This window comes from Rattus rattus, chromosome 6 (genome assembly GCF_011064425.1).
Source record: "Rattus rattus isolate New Zealand chromosome 6, Rrattus_CSIRO_v1, whole genome shotgun sequence".
In the NCBI taxonomy this organism is placed as follows: domain Eukaryota; kingdom Metazoa; phylum Chordata; class Mammalia; order Rodentia; family Muridae; genus Rattus; species Rattus rattus.
The window spans coordinates 49,769,934-49,786,880 of NC_046159.1; positions in this window are offsets into that span (position 1 = coordinate 49,769,934).

Below are 16,947 nucleotides of genomic sequence, written 5' to 3' on the forward strand. Positions count from 1 at the left end.
GTTCTCAAATGATGTTAGTAAGCAAAGACTAGAGATGTTGGCAGCCTACTGCAGTAGTCAATGGTTAAATCAATTAAGGAGTGACTTAATAAATAAAATATTAGAAATAAAACCAACAGGGTAAAACTTCTTTGGAAGCACTTAGCGTATATTACCTTCATTCATTTAAAAATAGACCCCGGGAGAATGTGAAGTACCTAAGGAATCCCATTTGTCACAGGGTCAGACGGTGACTTAAAATAACAGTGGTGGTGGTGTAAGAATGCAAGAATTTCTAGTCCTAAGCTTCCTAGGAGTTTTAATGGTTGTTTTGCATTTCTGGATGGGTAAAAATATTCAGACTCTGGGGGCGGGGGGTAAGTAGGAAATTCTGAAGACAGTTGAAGCTTTCCTGCCTAAAAGCTCAGTTCATCCTGCTTATTGGCTATGCCTTCAGAACCAGGGGCAAAATGGACTCGCTTCACTTCTGCTTGGCTGTAGCATTTTCTCAGCCCTGTCTACCATTCTATGTAGATTGGTAAGCTCCCACAAGACGAATGAAATGTGACTTCTGCAGGGCAAGAACCAGCTACAGTATAGTTGGCTATTTTGGATTTTGATTTGTTATTTTTGGTGCAGGTTGTTCCAACGAAGTCACACAACCTCCGATGGCCTTGCTGTGTAAGCTGACACGCTGGTGGCTGCATACAATTGCAAGGTGATGATATCCATGTCCTGACCGAGTGGGAGGTGAATGCCCTCTGTGTACACACTCCTCTGTAGCAACTGAAGAGAAGGCCAATTCCACAGTTCAGTGCAGGAGCAGCCGTGTGAGCTGTGACGTTCTCTGTGTTTCTAATGACCCTGCATGTTCGTTCAATGATCTTACCAAATATATCTTACCCTTCTTCCCAACCACTTAACAACTCATCTGTCAAGGCACTGACATACTTGACCAGTTTTGGATGGACTGAACCTTGATAACATAGAATAAACAGATTTGGTCCTTGTCTGTATAAAGCTTCCTCATTCTAGAAATATTGGCAAATCTTTTAACATAAAGAATATAACAACCATTTTACTTTTACTGTTATCATTTATGTATTTGAATTTCACCTCCTTTTTTACTCAGTGAAAGGGAGGGTTGCTTAAAAACAAAAAAAAAAAAAAGGAAAAAACAAAAAACATTCGAAAAACCACTTGCACATTCTCTCCAGTACCCTTCATAGCCCTTACTCATAATCCCAAAGTTAGACTATAAGAAAGACACAGTTAGGAGTCACAACAAACTCTTAGTTAATCTTGAATGTAAAAATGAGTGCATACACACACATGCACACAAAACAAACAAACAAACAAAAAACAAGTGCACACAAACCCCCATCCCCAGGTCTGACCAGGGCGACTGAATGGAAGAAGATAGCAGAATCACAAATGGACTAGCACCAGAAGAAATAGAATTAGCAAGAGAATTCCATGTATGCGCTCAGTACACGAAACTGTGCTCTATTAGAAGTAGCACAGACTGATGCAGGGCTGAGAGATAAGGCTTCTTAGAGGGGCTGATGATTAATCTGGGATTGCAGGACACAGACAATGTGGCCCAGTCCAAAAGCAAGGAGGTCAGGACCGACAATGTTATAGGACACAGGAAGAAATCAGAATCCCTAACCCTGAAACAGTGCGAGCTAATGAGCAAACCTGCATTTGAGTAGCACTTCGCCTTCTGAACACCTACACACACTCTCTCAGTTGGCTCCAGCAATGGCATCAAACTTTGTGAGCCTTTGATGAATCTACATTTGGGAAATCTACATATTGAAGAGCTGGGATCGCCCAGGAGAACATAGTTTATTGGGGTACTGTTTGTTTGTTTGTTTGTTTGTTTGTTAGGGGGTTGCTTTGTTTTTGCGATGGTTTAGATAAGAATGGTCACCATAGGCTCATATGATTGAGTACTTGGTCCCGAGTTGGTGGAACTGATTGGGAAGGATTAGGAGGCGTGGCCTTGTTGGATGAGGTGTGTCACTGGTGGCAGGCTTGAGGTTTCAAAAGGCTGGTGCCATTCCCAATGTGCATCCACAAGTAGGTGGGTAACATAGAGAATGAGATGGAAATGGTAGTACCAGGCAATCTGAAGAAAATGTGATTTTTATTATTCAACTAGGCTGTTGAATAGTAATAATAATGCTGCAAACTTATTAGAATTGCAATGCAAGGGACAGCTTGAACTTGAATTGGGGAGAAAACATTATTTATTTTTTGTTTAGTTTTGAAGTGAGATCTCACTCTGTAGCCTTGACCTATCTAAAACTCACAGAGATCAACCTGCCTCTGCCTCCCAAGTGCTGAGATTACAGGTGCTTATATCACTACTCTGGACTTGTATGTTACTCTGTAATTTTATTAGATGACCCTAATGTATTCAACCACTTAATAGTCCATAAAACCTTTCTTCTACAGAAGATCAATGACGTGGCTGTAAGCTTAGCACGCAGGCAGAAAATATGACACAGAACAAGGTTTTTTCAGCCCAACACACATACAAAACAACATTAGGGCACCAGACTTTTATAACCAGAAAAGGCTTGATTACATATGGTCAACAGGCAAGCAGGCCAGTTCTCCAAGCTCACTTCTGCTTTCCAGTGTCTTGGCATCAGGGAAATTGGTAGCAAGAAGAAAGAGAGGGAGAGAGTTGCTCCTGCTGTTGAGTAGCACAGGGGGAGTCTGAGTGCTTTTGTGCAGGCATAGATGGGCATGCCTTACTGGAGGTTGTATGATTCTTTTAAGTGGAGGACTTGGATATGGTAGCTTCTAACATAACAGCTGGATGAGTAGGCTTCTTTTGCACATGTCCATTCCTGAAGAGCCATTCCAGCCTGCTTAAATACATCAGAGGCTTTCCCTAAAAGATGCCCTAAGCCCTTTGCTACTTAATAATCAACCTAATTTAACTGTTGTCTTTGTCTTTCCTTTATTTTTTTCTAATCTGCAATCTCTCGTTCCCCTAACAATAGTGTGCTTTTGAGTACATGTGCAAACACACACACACACACACACACATACACACACACACACATACACACACACACACACACACACACACACACACACACACACATTCTTTTCCTCATTGGACGAAGCCTTTGTGGATAGACAGCCAGATCCAGCTACCCACTCACTGAAATTTGAATTAAAAACTGTACTTTCTGAAAACATTTCCCAGCTTTCTTGTCTATGAAAGATAGTGCCTGATGTAGCCCTTGCTGGCCTTGAATTCACTATGTAACCCAGAATGACCCATGAATTTTAGATTCCCCGATTCCCTTTGCTGAGTGCAGGGATCACAGGCAAGTACTGGGTACTGGGAACGAACTCAGTGTTTCTGCACACCAGACAAGCATTCTACCAACTGAATGACACCCTCAGCCCAAGGGCATTTGAAAAGCAGTTGCATTTAGACTAAATGTCCTACAAGGTTTTGTAGTATCTTTTTTCAGCCCTCCCCCAACTCTACCTCTTATTACCTTCACCCTCATTCATGACTTTCTTGAAAACCCCACTGACATACCTAGAAAAGAACAACAGGATGTCAGAAAGAGGGATGTGAATAGTTATCACAGGAAACTACCAATTATTCCAGCAATCTACTGGCCTTTCATAAAGAGAAAGGTAGTACCTTTCATTCACTCATCCATCCATGTATCCATTCATCCATCATCCATTCATGTATCCATACATACATACATACACGTATACATACATACACATATCCATCTATCCATTCATCCATCCATCCACTTATTAGATTGTTTCGAGCTTTTCTTTCTCTGTCCTAGAGAAAGATAACTAGGCAGTCAATATCTCTGAGCTTGCGTATCTTGCAGTTTATGATAGAGTTCACCCAAGATAAAAGGTAAATCTCAAAAAAATATTGCTAAAATTATTTGACAGAGTTACCGGCTAAGTGACTTCCTGAAGGGGCAGAAGGGAACAAGCTCGTTTGTGTTTATACACCTGGCACATACGTAAAACATGTCGTCCCGCAACTGAACTTTATGCTTCACATACAAGTCTATGGAATTGGCCTTGTGAATTTATAAAAACACATTCCTGCATAAGTACTTTCCCTCAAAATTATAAAACTCATGCTCAATCATTAAAAACTGATCAATTAAGAAAGACATTTTTTTTCCCTTTTGGTAACAACCGATCCAGTTTTGAAAAAGAGAGCCCGGCATATTTAGTAGCACAGGCCTGAAAATCAAGTACTCAGAGGCTGCGGTGGGTGGAGCTCTATAAATCTGACGCCTGGATACTGTACAGCCATTTCCAGGTCAGCCAGGGCCACATCTTAAGACTCTACCTCAGAAAGCAAAAAGAGAAGAGAAAGGAAGGACAGATGAAGAGAGAAAAAGGCTTCAGACTTCCAGAGACACCAATGTGGGTGGAGGTAGGGGCAGGCATGATTAATTATATCATCACAGTTGGATCGTCCCCAACAAAGACAGCCACAATTGCAGCAGAGTGAGAATAAATCACGTGATGGGGGAGGACCGGAAATTATTTTAAAGGAAAACACTCAGGCAGCCTTTAAAAGGGAGCCCAGAGGCTGGAGAGATGGCTCAGCAGTTAAAGACACTGCTGCTCTTCCCAAGGTTCTGAGTTCAATTCCCCACAACCATGTGGAGGCTCACAACCATCTATCGTGAGATCTGATGCCCATTTCTGGCAAGCAGGTAGGTGTACATGCAGATAGAATATTCATAATCAGAAAATAAATAAATCCTAAAAAAATAAAATAAAATAAAGGGGACTATAGGAACCCCAACACAGTAAGCAAAATCATCATGTAGCTGTTATTTCAGGGGTTTCCTTGTCCACATATTGTATTTTCTGCTTTTTTAAAATAATAAATATACATGATTATACTTGAAAAGAGGCTATTTTAAAGACAGAGAGCAAACAGACTTACTGAGCATAATCTTCAAACACATATTTGGAAAAAGACAAAAGGAAAAGCCTGTTGTACCTTAGTAAAGTTCAATAAAAAAAATTCTTGAGACACTGTACGCAGTTCCTGGTTACACTGCTAAGGTTTCCGGTTGCTTTGGCCTTTTCTCCGATGTCTCTCTTGCTTCTTGAGTAACCACCTGCGTGATCTGAATGCTCCTTGCATTTCAATTAGTTGAAGTGCTCATACCCTGTGTCGGTATACACTTAGCCTGCTCTGTTTTTTTAACCTTCATGTTTTATTTAAAATTTCATTGACATATTGATACATAATTTATGCTGAACAAAATATCTGTATCTTAAGTACTCTCACGGGTCAGCTTTGGCAAATGCATTCACTTATGTATCCAGCACCCCAATACAACAGTCACCCGAGAATGCTCCTGACACCCACTTTCCAGTCAGTCCCACCCTCTGTAGGCAGTTACTCTTGGTTGACTCTCCCCAGGCGACCTCGCATTTGACCTTCATAAAAAACACTCTTCGTGTGTTCTTCCTGTCTGGCTTTTTCCATTCAACTTGATATTCTTGAAATGTGGAGGTGTTGCTATGAATGATTGTTTACATTACTGAGAAGTCTTTCCTTGTATGCCTTGGGTAAGAATATCTTGATTCGTGTTTCTGTTGGTGGACTTTCAGAACAAAACAAAGGTCTCCTGGTACCCAGGCTGCTCTTGAACTCCATATATAGACAAGGGCAACCTCGAACTTGGGAATCCTCTCGTTTCCCTTTTCCAAGTGCTGAGATTGCAGGCCTGTAGTGCCATGCCCAGCATCAGTGGTGCGAGGGCTTGACCCCTAAACTTTGACCTGCTAGGCAAACTCTAATGACAAAGCTGCATCCCTCGGCCTTTCTGCTGAAGTCTTTCTGGAATAATCCCTCTGCCATCAGTGAGAGTGGAAGAGAGGAGATGCCACTGGTGGACCAAAGCCAGGACAACTCATGAACCACCTCAGCCCTGGGTCCAGTTTATAGTCTCTTTTTATACTCTAGAACCACAAGGCGGAGCGGGCAGACAGTTGAGGCTGTTCAGAAGGGTGATGGCAGTCAGCGGGCTGTTAAGGTCAGTGCCCAGTGTTTCAGCTGTTCCTCGGGTCACTCTGTACCAGACAGCAAGTGAAGTGAGGCTTGGCAGATAGACCTACAGGCAGCACTTTGAGCCAACCACTAAATAAACTCCGTAAACCATTATCTAATAACTAGTCTTTTCTACCTTAGTCTACTTCACCCTGTTGTGGACTTAATGCTATGAATCATTTTAATTTTTTTAAGTGATTTTTCCCATCAAGCCATTGTCCTACCTCCTGCATTTTTAATGAGCTTTTGTTTTGGGAAATGATCCAAAAAAAGCTCACATGGTAAACACAGGTAGATAGAGTGTTACACAGCTAACATATTAGTGAGTAGCAAAGCCATGCTTGCCAACCTGCTTCCTTCCTTCCTTTTGTTTGTTTGTTTGTTTGTTTGTTTGTCTGGTTGGTTGGTTAGTTGGTTGGTTAACGGGTTGGTTGATTTTGAGTCTGACTGTCCAGGGAATTTCTTCTGTAGACCAGACTGGCCAAACTCACAAAGATCCATCCGTCTCTGTCTCCAGAGTACTGAGATTAAAGTTGTACACTACCGCCTAGCGCTCTCTCTCTCTCTCTCTCTCTCTCTCTCTCTCTCTCTCTCTCTCTCTCTCTCTCTCTTTCTTTTTGTAAAAAAATGACCTCACTATGAGGCTCTGGCTGATCTGGAATTCATGTAGATCAGGCTAGTCTCAAACTTACAGAGATCCACCTGCTTCTCTCTGTTGAGTACTGGGATTACTGAATGCTGTCACCACACCAGCTGCTTCAAATACTTTTATTGTACGTACACACACACACGCGCGCGCACATACACACATACATACACACACACACACACACACACGTGTACATACATATTAGAGACAGAGTTTCTCTAAGTAGCCTTGCCTGTTAGGGAATTCACTATAGAGACCAGGCTGGCCTTTAACTAGGAAATCTGCTCTGCCTACATTAATATTTTTAACAAAAAAATGTATAATACAAAATTCATCATCACAAATAAAAAAAAGTGCAGCTTGGTAGAACTTTCTCACCTACGGAACTGACCTCTGTACAGGTTAAAGACTCCGCATGTCCCCAGTCCTGCCAATGACGACAGTACTGTCTGTTTCTATGGAGTGACAGCTGCAGCCTGCCAGGGATGGAATCTTTTGTGACCAGCTCATGTCACATGCTGTCATCAAGGCCCACCTGTGCTGTTGTCTTTTTAGAGGTACAACCAAGTTCTTACATGTTCACGTGTAGATAACATGTACCACTCACCCATTTATTTGCTGACAGACAACCTGCTTGGCTCTTTTGCAACCCTACTTTCTGTTCTTTTGGCTAAATACCAGAGGCGATGCTGGTAGAGCAGTCTTCATCTAAAATGACACCATCTTTACCGTCTTTGCAAGCACCTGGGTCATCATACAGTTCCACCGACAGTGTCAACTCTGTCCCTCCCTCCCTCCCTCCCTCCATCCCTCTCTTCCTCCCTTCCTCTCTCCTCCCCTCTCTCCATCTTTCCCTCTCTCCCTGCCACCCCCCCCCTAAAATTCTGTATTACGGGTGTTTTGCCATCAGGTATGTCTGATTCCAGAGCAGTGTGATCCGATTTTTCTTTTTCGAGACAGGGTTTCTTTCTGTAGCTCTGGCTTTCCTGGAACTTGCTCTGAAGACCAGACTGGCCTTGAACTCAGAGAGATCTGCCTGACTCTACCTCCCAAAGGGCATATAACACAGCCACGTATCTCACTCAAGAATGTGTGTGTGCGTGTGTGTGTGGGGGGGTGTGTTTTTTGGTTTGTTTTTTTGTGTGTGGTTTGAAGCAATGTCTTGACATCCTCAGCAGATGTCTAATGATTTATATGAAATAACAAACCAAGGCTGGGGAGATGGCTCAGCTAAGTGCTAGTGTACAATACATAGGCATGAGGACCACAGTAAAATCCTTAGAAAGCCCCCTACTCTATCCCGAAAAACAACACAAAACAAACAAAACAACAAACACACATAAAACAAACAAACAAAAAATAGGCACAATGCTGTGCTTGCTGAGGGGATTGGCTGGGGCTTGCTGGATAGCCAGCCTAGGCTAGTTGGCAAGTTTTAGACCAATAAGAAACCCTGCCTTAAACAAAACAAAACAAAACACCCAAGCTAGATGGCATCGTGGCATGACACCAGAGGTTGACTTCTGTCCTCTGCACACATGGGCACACATGGACACACATGCAAACACACTTGCACACACAATAACTGAATAATCACCTTTGATGCTGTGTGATTTCAGCCCTGGATATTAAATGCATTTGTACTGGACAAATTATAGGAGGCAACAGAAGCCTAGGAGCTATGACTTCAGACACATACCCATAACCTAGCACTCCAAGGACTGAGGCAGGAGGAGTACAGGATAGAGGGCAATCCCAGATAAAGAATGAGTTGTTTTGTTTTGTTTTGTTTTGTTTGTGTCCCTGATATTTATGTCATTTCTGACAAACGTTGTGGTTCTTTCTAATTCTTTCAAGGTTGTCTAGGAAAACTTGACCTGTATAAGAAATGCTTGTCACAAACGGCAACCAACAGATTGGGAAAAGATCTTTACCAATCCTACAACAGATGGAGGGTTTATATCCAAAATATACAAAGAACTCAAGAAGTTAGACCGCAGAGAGACAAATAACCCTATTAAAAAATGGGGTTCAGAGCTAAACAAAGAATTCACAGCTGAGGAATGACGAATGGCTGAGAAACACCTAAAGAAATGGTCAACATCTTTAGTCATAAGGGAAATGCAAATCAAAATAACCCTGAGATTTCACCTCACACCAGTGAGAATGGCTAAGATCAAAAACTCAGGTGACAGCAAATGCTGGCGAGGATGTGGAGAAAGAGGAACATTCCTCCATTGTTGGTGGGATTCCAGACTGGTAGAAATCAGCCTGGAGGTTCCTCAGAAAATTGGACATTGAACTACCTGAGTACCCAGCTATACCTCTCTTGTGCATATACCCAAAAGATGCCCCAACATATAACAAAGACACATGTTCCACTATGTTCATAGCAGCCTTATTTATAATAGCCAGAAGCCGGAAAGAACCCAGATGCCCTTCAACAGAGGAATGGATGCAGAAAATGTGGTACATCTACACAATGGAATATTACTCAGCTATCAAAAACAATGACTTTATGAAATTCATAGGCAAATGGATGGAACTGGAAAATATCATCCTGAGTGAGGTAACCCAATCACAGAAAAACACACATGGTATGCACTCATTGATAAGTGGCTATTAGCCTAAATGCTTGAATTGCCCTAGATGCACAGAACACATGAAACTCAAGAAGGATGACCAAAATGCGAATGCTTCACTCCTTCTTTAAAAGGGGAGCAAGAATACCCTTGGCAGGGAATAGGGAGGCAAAGTTTAGAACAGAGACAGAGGGAACACCCATTCAGAGCCTGCCCCACATGTGGCCCATACATTTACAGCCACCCAATTATATAAGATGGATGAAGCAAAGAAGTGCAGACCGACAGGAGCCGGATGTAGATCGATCCTGAGAGACACAGCCAGAATACAGCAAATACATGGACGAATGCCAGCAGCAAACCACTGAACTGAGAACGGGACCCCCGTTGAAGGAATCAGAGAAAGAACTGGAAGGGCTTGAAGGGGCTCGAGACCCCATATGAACAACAATGCCAACCAACCAGAGCTTCCAGGGACTAAGCCACTACCCAAAGACTATTCATGGACTGACCCTGGGCTCCAACCTCTTGGTAGCAATGAATAGCCTAGTAAGAGCACCAGTGGAAGGGGAAGCCCTTGGTCCTGTCAAGACTGAACCCCAAGTGAACGTGATTGTTGGGGGGAGGGCGGTAATGGGGGGAGGATGGGGAGGGGAACAGCCATATAGAAGGGGAGGGGGAGGGGGATGTTGGCCCAGAAACGGAGAAGGGGAATAACAATCGAAATGTAAATAAGAAATACTCAAGTTAATAAAGATAAAAAAAGTAAAATAAATATTTCTTTTAAAAAGAGAGAAAAAAAGAAATGCTTGTCACGTGCTTAGGAATGGTAAGTACTCAATAAAGTTTAGCAGAATAGCATTGAGATCAATAGCAGTTGTAGCAGCAGGATCTTTACAATAATGGTAACAATGGTATCACTAGAAACAGCTGTAGCAGCTGCAACAGTGATCAGAAGGGCAGTGCTAAACTGCAGTAGGCAATGTATACCATTGTCCTAATAGGATTGTGGTAACAGTCTCACTCTCCTTTGGAATAAAACCAAAATAGACACAATTTAATTTTTAAAAGTTAATTTTATATTTATTTTTATTTTATGTGCATGCGTTTTGCCTACCTGTATTTATATGCACAGTGTGCATATACATGAGAAGGTTGGAATAGGTCACTGGATCCTCTGAAAATGGAGTTATGAATAGTTGTAAGCTACCATGTAGGTACTGGGAACCAAGCCCCGCTCCTCTGCAAAAACAAGTGCTCTAAATTGTTGAGCCATCCCTCCAGCTACAATTCAATAAAAAAAAATAATTGATCTGGCTTATAAAACAATTAAGGTAAAGCGATGACTATCTGTCTTGTAGCTGAACTTGATCTGGCAAGGCAGGCTAGGTACTGGGCCTTAGAGAAACCTTTGCCTTGTACAATTCAGGGGCCATTCTGAGGGCCTGCACTACTGGTCAGGGAAATTTGAGCAGAGCCAGGCATTTGTATGACACTCATGAAATCTTCAGGCAATTTGTAGCCAGTCGGCAGGGCCTTGGGGATCCAAAGAGAATTGCACAAGAGAGTAGCATACCACAAACAGGTCACAACTGATTTATTTAGCACCACTTGGAAGCTACTCTAGAGGCTGTGTCCATTTTTAACCCGGGATGTAGCTGAAGCAAGAGATGGCTTATCTACCATCTTCACAACCAGGATCAGTATAGGAGGAAAAACTTAAAAAAGGAAATGGACCAAGAAGGGTGTGTTGTCTTCTCCGGCAATCTGCACTTCTCATATGTTAGGAGGACTTACATATGTTCATACGAGTATCATGTATGTGTTTTAGAGAGAATAACATGATTAAGGCGCTCTAGTCTCAGTCTTGAGCAGTATTTGTTAGATATTGGACACAGCTAATAGCTAATGTTCATTAAGTTACTACCGATTATATCATTGTTTTTTCCCAAGTGTTCTACAAAGTAAGTGTGGGGTGGGTGCATTGAAAGACCCCCCCGGAGTGGGGAGACCCTCACTCAAGTCTCGGGATGACAGAACCCCCCAAGAACTCATGAGAGACCGATCTTGATGCAATTAACAAGAGGTTTATTGATAGGGTCAACAGAAACCAGTGCACTGGGGTCGAGACTCGTATCCCACACAGGGGTAGAAGAGTTTGACCTCGAATGGTTGGGAGAAGGGGTGTTTAAAGGAAAAAACATACCGAATCATAAGGAAGAACCTGTTTCTCATGATTGTTCTTTAAGATTTTAATCTAACTTTATGGTTAACCAGTTCCTGCTACTATGGTCAGCTGCTATTATGGTCAGCTGCTGTTCTGGTTAGCTAGTTTCTGGAACAAAGTGGCTGAAACAGCTGGTGCAATTACTCTTTCTGTGATCAGCTAGTTTCTGGAACAGGCAGTTCCAGGGCCTGCTTTTGGCTTCAACTTTTGTCTAGGGGGCAATTTTAAACTTTTTCCTTTCAGCGTGTGTGTCCAACTTTTTGACATTAAGACTCTGTTGTGGCATACAGTTTACCCTTAAGACCTGCAGAATTGAGTTAGAATAAAAATCACAGAAAAATTCATAATATTTTAAGTAATTCTACCTTTTGTATTAGGTTCCATTTAATTGCTATTCTGTGGTTATGTAGGCAGCAGGGCTGCAGGTTAAAAATGCCTGGAGGGTAGGGATTGAGGGGTGACTAGTAGTGACAGTCCTGTGGGGCAGGTGCCTTGTTCTAGACAAGGACTTGAGAGAAATGCAAGCCCAGTTTTAGAGATCAGGGAGGGCCCTTGGAAAGGAGATGACCTCAGTGAATGGTGAAAAATAAATAAATAAATAAATAAATAAATAAATAAATAAATAAATAAATAAATAAATGCACACACACATGCACACACACATACACACATGCACACACACACGCACACATGCACTCATGCATGCCCCCCACACACACACACGAATGCACATGTGCGAGCTTCAGGTTGATTAAAACCCAGGAATCCTATAACCTCATGTCACAGAGGAGTCACCACACTTCAAAATACAAATGTCTGTCCTGTGGAAGGCGGGTTTTACGTCTGTTCCTCTAGGGATAGGTTTCCCTTCAGCTTCCACAGCCAAGTGTCCATTTCTCAGCTTTCCAGAGTTACCAAATCCATTTTCAAGTAAATGTGTGTGTATATATATTTAAATTATTATCTTTCCACACAAATTGTGTGTATTAATTTCTTACAGAGATAAGTCAGTGTGTATCTAACCTTTTTCCTAATTTATTTAAAAAAAACCATTAGATCATTTGAGATGTATAGACTAGACAGCAAGTGGCTTTCTTTGATGTGGTTTTTCCTCCCTTACTCTCTTTGTCCAGTTTTCTTTCCCTCCTACTTTTCATTCCCACCCCTCCCTCCATCTCTCTGTCTTCCATTAAAATTATATGTGCTCCTCTCCTGAGGCAGGGGAGGCGGGGTGGGGGGTGTCAGTACAGAGCATACACCAAAATGTTGCAGTCACTAAAGGTCAGCGCTCTGGGGGAGAGAGACACTATGGAGTTAGACCTCCAATACCTCCAAAATGTTACATTCCTTCAGTATTAAGGACTATCTGAAGGCAAGGGTCTCCACTCATCTCCAGTTTTTAATGTTGCCTGTCCTTGAATTCCTCCAATGTGCTTTCTAAGCAGTAGTCAAAGTGGCCTTCTGAAAGCATAAACATAATAGGCTCCATGTAAAACCCTCTGCTGGTGATGCTTAGAATGGACGACTTAGCCCTCCTCATAAAGACACACCCTGCCTGGCTCTGCCTTCCTCCCTGCCACCAAATCTCCCATGCCCAATAGTGTCCAGTCATGTGAGGCTTAGGTCACCTCACATTCCAAGATCTGCCCTGCCTGACTTTGCGTGTGCCATTCCGCTGCATTTCCTAGGTCTGCGCTTATCTCTCCGACTCCCTTTCCTAGGTGGAATTGCTCTCTGCTGCTGTTCTCTAACGTATAGAATCCATCTTCCTCAGCATTTCATGCAACCAGAAATGACTGCCATCGTCTCCTCACTAGAATACGGTGACTTTCTCTGCCTCAATTTCTAGCTACCTAACATAGTGCATGACACAAAGCAGGCGCTCACCAAACATTGTGTCTTGAGCTATGTAAACCTGGCCTGAGAGATGAGTGCTTGGCCCTTGCCCTGGGATTCCCAGGCCCAGGACAGTGTCAATCATTTCTGGTTGCGTTAAAGTCTGGGAGATGAGCACAGACCTGTGAAAAGCAATGGGAGGAGAATGAGCAACGTCTTTGAGGCAGGTACAATCCTGGGTTGAGCTGTTCTAGATTTCCACATCAGAATCACCAGAGGATGTCCCCTGACCCCCAAGCACAGATTCCAAGACCCAACTTCAAGAATTCTGATTCAGCAGCTTCTAGGAGGGAGTCAATTTCATTTCTTCTCTAGACTCTGATCTAGAGTCAGTTGATCTGTGACCTGTTGGGCCATGTCCCTCCCTACAAGTAGTTGCCTGCTTTTGTGGTTACGCTGCATGCTGAGGTGACAGCTGTAAAGCACCATGAAGAACAAACACAGATAACTCATCTCAGTGTCAAACTAATGAGACCTGCAAAACCCTCTCTGTCAGCAGAATTCGGATTATCTTTCTTGAGAGGGCTTCCTGTCTCCCTTTCAACGCTGAGCTTCTGTGTTCTTTAGAGGCAATTTCATCTAAAAGGCTCTCAGCTGCTTTCTGTAAAATTGCCAAGAGTTTTAAAGCCTCTCGTTCATGGCTGTTAATATAATGTTTTCTTTCATGGAAGCATTTTTTAATGTCTTATTAACGTTCTATATTTTATACCTTGTTCTTGTTTTTCCTTAACTGTTTCTGTAGCTGTTGAAACATGACACACTGTGTTGTTTGAAGGGATGATGACCAGGGGGGAAAAGCACATACATGTTTAGATACATTGTTTCTCTAAAGGTTTTTTAATCTATTGATTTGTTGACTCTGGAAGAAGAACTCTAGAGCATGGAGGTGTGTGTGTGTGTGTGTGTGTGTGTGTGTGTGTGTGTGTGTGTGTGTGTGTGTGTGTTATAGGGTTTTATTGCTGTGAAGAGACACCATGACCAAGGCAACTCTTATAAAGGACAACATTTATTTGAGGCTGACTTACAGTTTCAGAGACTCAATCCATTATCATCATGGTGGGAAGCATGGCTATGTGCAGGCAGACTTGGTTTTGAAGGAATCAAGAGTTCTACGTCTTCCTCTGAAGGCTGCCATAAGGAGACTGTCTTCTGTACTGGGTGGAGCTTAAGCACTAAGAGACCTCAAAACCCTCCTACACAATGACGCACTTCCTCCAACAAGGCCACACCTAACAGTGCCACTTCCCATGGGCTAAGCATATTCAAACCACCACAACATACCTGCATGTGTGTGTGTGTGTGTGTGTGTGTGTGTGTGTGTGTGTGTGTGTGTTCGTGTGTGTGTGTATAAGTAACATATGGATATAATTTACTATGGAATAAAACTAAGAGAACCACTTAGACATTCACTGAAATGCGTTTCGTTCTTCATATTTTTTGACCCTGCAATTTATCTGACTTCTTAGAATTTATCCAACTTAACCTAAGTAAATAAACCTGGGTACAGACAAATATGTAGCTAGTAAGATGTGCGTTGAAGGGCTAGAGAGATGGCTCAGTGGTTAAGAGCACTGAATGTTCTTCCAGAGGTTCTGAGTTCAAATCCCAGCAACCATATGGTGACTCACAACCATCTGTAATGGGATCTGGTGCCCTCTTCTGGTGTGTCTGAAGACAGCTACAGTGTACTTATATATAATAAATAATGCTTTTTTAAAAAAAGATGTTCATTGAAGAACTGTTTGTACTTCTGATAAGTGAAAACAGTTTAGCTATGAAACTAAGGATTGGTTATGTGAACTATGCACTTGCTCTTTACAGGGAGATCTTAAAAACTATGTGGTTCTAGAAATATAGAATTGCCTCAAAAGTCATCTGATCAACAAGAAAACATAGACTGGACATGGTGGTGCTTGCCTTAATCATGACCCTTGGGTGTTGGAGGCATGAGGACAGCTGCAAATTTAAGGCCAGCCACACCAAAAAGTGAGTTCCAAAGCTACATAACAAACACTATGTCAAAAACAAACAATAAACCAAAGAACACAGGGCGAGGGATGCAGCCGAGGGCAGAGCTGACTTCCATGTTCAAACTGCCAAAGGCTGTGTAGATGACACAATGACCGGAGACCCTGTTTCTAAGAAATGTGTGAAATCAGCCAGAGCACTCATTGCAGTTGCTCTCAACCGGGAAATAAGGTGGAAAATTCATTTTCTCTCTAGCTCTTTATGTTATGTTCCAGTCTGTACAAAAATATCTAAATTCCTGAGAAAAGCAATGTTCAGAATTTGACAATAGTTAGCCTGTGGTGGCACATACCTTTAAGGCCAGCACTTGTTAGGCAGAAGCAGGCAGATCTCTGAGTTTAAGGCCTTCCTGGTCTACAGACTGAGTTCTGGGACAGCCAGGGCTACACAGAAAGACTCTGTCTCTGGAAAAAATATAAAAATATATCTAAAATATATACAAATATAATGGTAAAGCCTTTCCCCAGCCCAGCCCTTCAGACACTCATGCCCCTCCCTAAAAATACTTGAAATGTTTGGTTTCTTTTTTTTTCAATGATCTACCTCAGTGATGTTTTTATATTTATCTATTTGAGTCAGGGTCTCTCTATGCAGCACTCCCTGTCCTGGAACTTACTATGCAAACCAGGCTGACCTTGAACTCTTGGAGATCTGCCTGCCTCTGCCTCCTGAGCGCTGAGACTAAAGGCGTTCAGAATCCGGCCCAGCTCTTATTCTTATTTGAATACACTCATTCGTTTATAACTTATTGTCTCAAAAATGTCCTGTCATGTGCAGTTGTAGAGCTTTCTGTAGCCAATTAATGTGTATAATTGTGCTTTCAACTTCCTGGGCGTGTGTCTGAAGGATACACCTCGAAAAGTAGAGTTGCTGGGTTAACATAAGTGTATGTTAAGAATTTGAAAAAAATTAGTGTCCCTCCTGCACAGGCTACAAAAAAATTTCTTTTCACAGCCCTTTTTGCCCAGTAATTCAACAGTACAATTTAAAGAAAAAAAATTCTCTTCAGATCCATCTTAATTCAGCTAGCTTTGAAAAACACTTACTAAAGACATAAATGGTTTGAGACGTTCAGCCCCTCCCCCCTTACATGGAAATTCAGGGCCTTGTATCCCCATCTGTCGGGTCACAGGATCTAGATGCAGATAACAGCAGCTTGCACCGTTTCACTTACACAGGGGCGAATACCGCAGCAAGACCTGAGCTGTTCCCTTCAGTGGCACGGATACCAGAACCTGCTGGAGAGAACCGGCAAAGCCCAGCTCACCTTCCACCTACAAGGGACGCTTCTGTTCCAGGAGAAACTGCATTTGCTGGCTGGATTTTCACTCTGAGGTTTTGTGAGTTGTTTAAATGAGCTGTGGCAGGCTCGCCCTGGGGCATGTGGGTGTGGGCTGCATGGAACTGGACCCTGGGGTGGGAGGACTTTGGAAAAGAATTCGGTTTATTCCTGCAGCGATTCCGTAGACCAGCTACTCGCTGTCCCGCACAG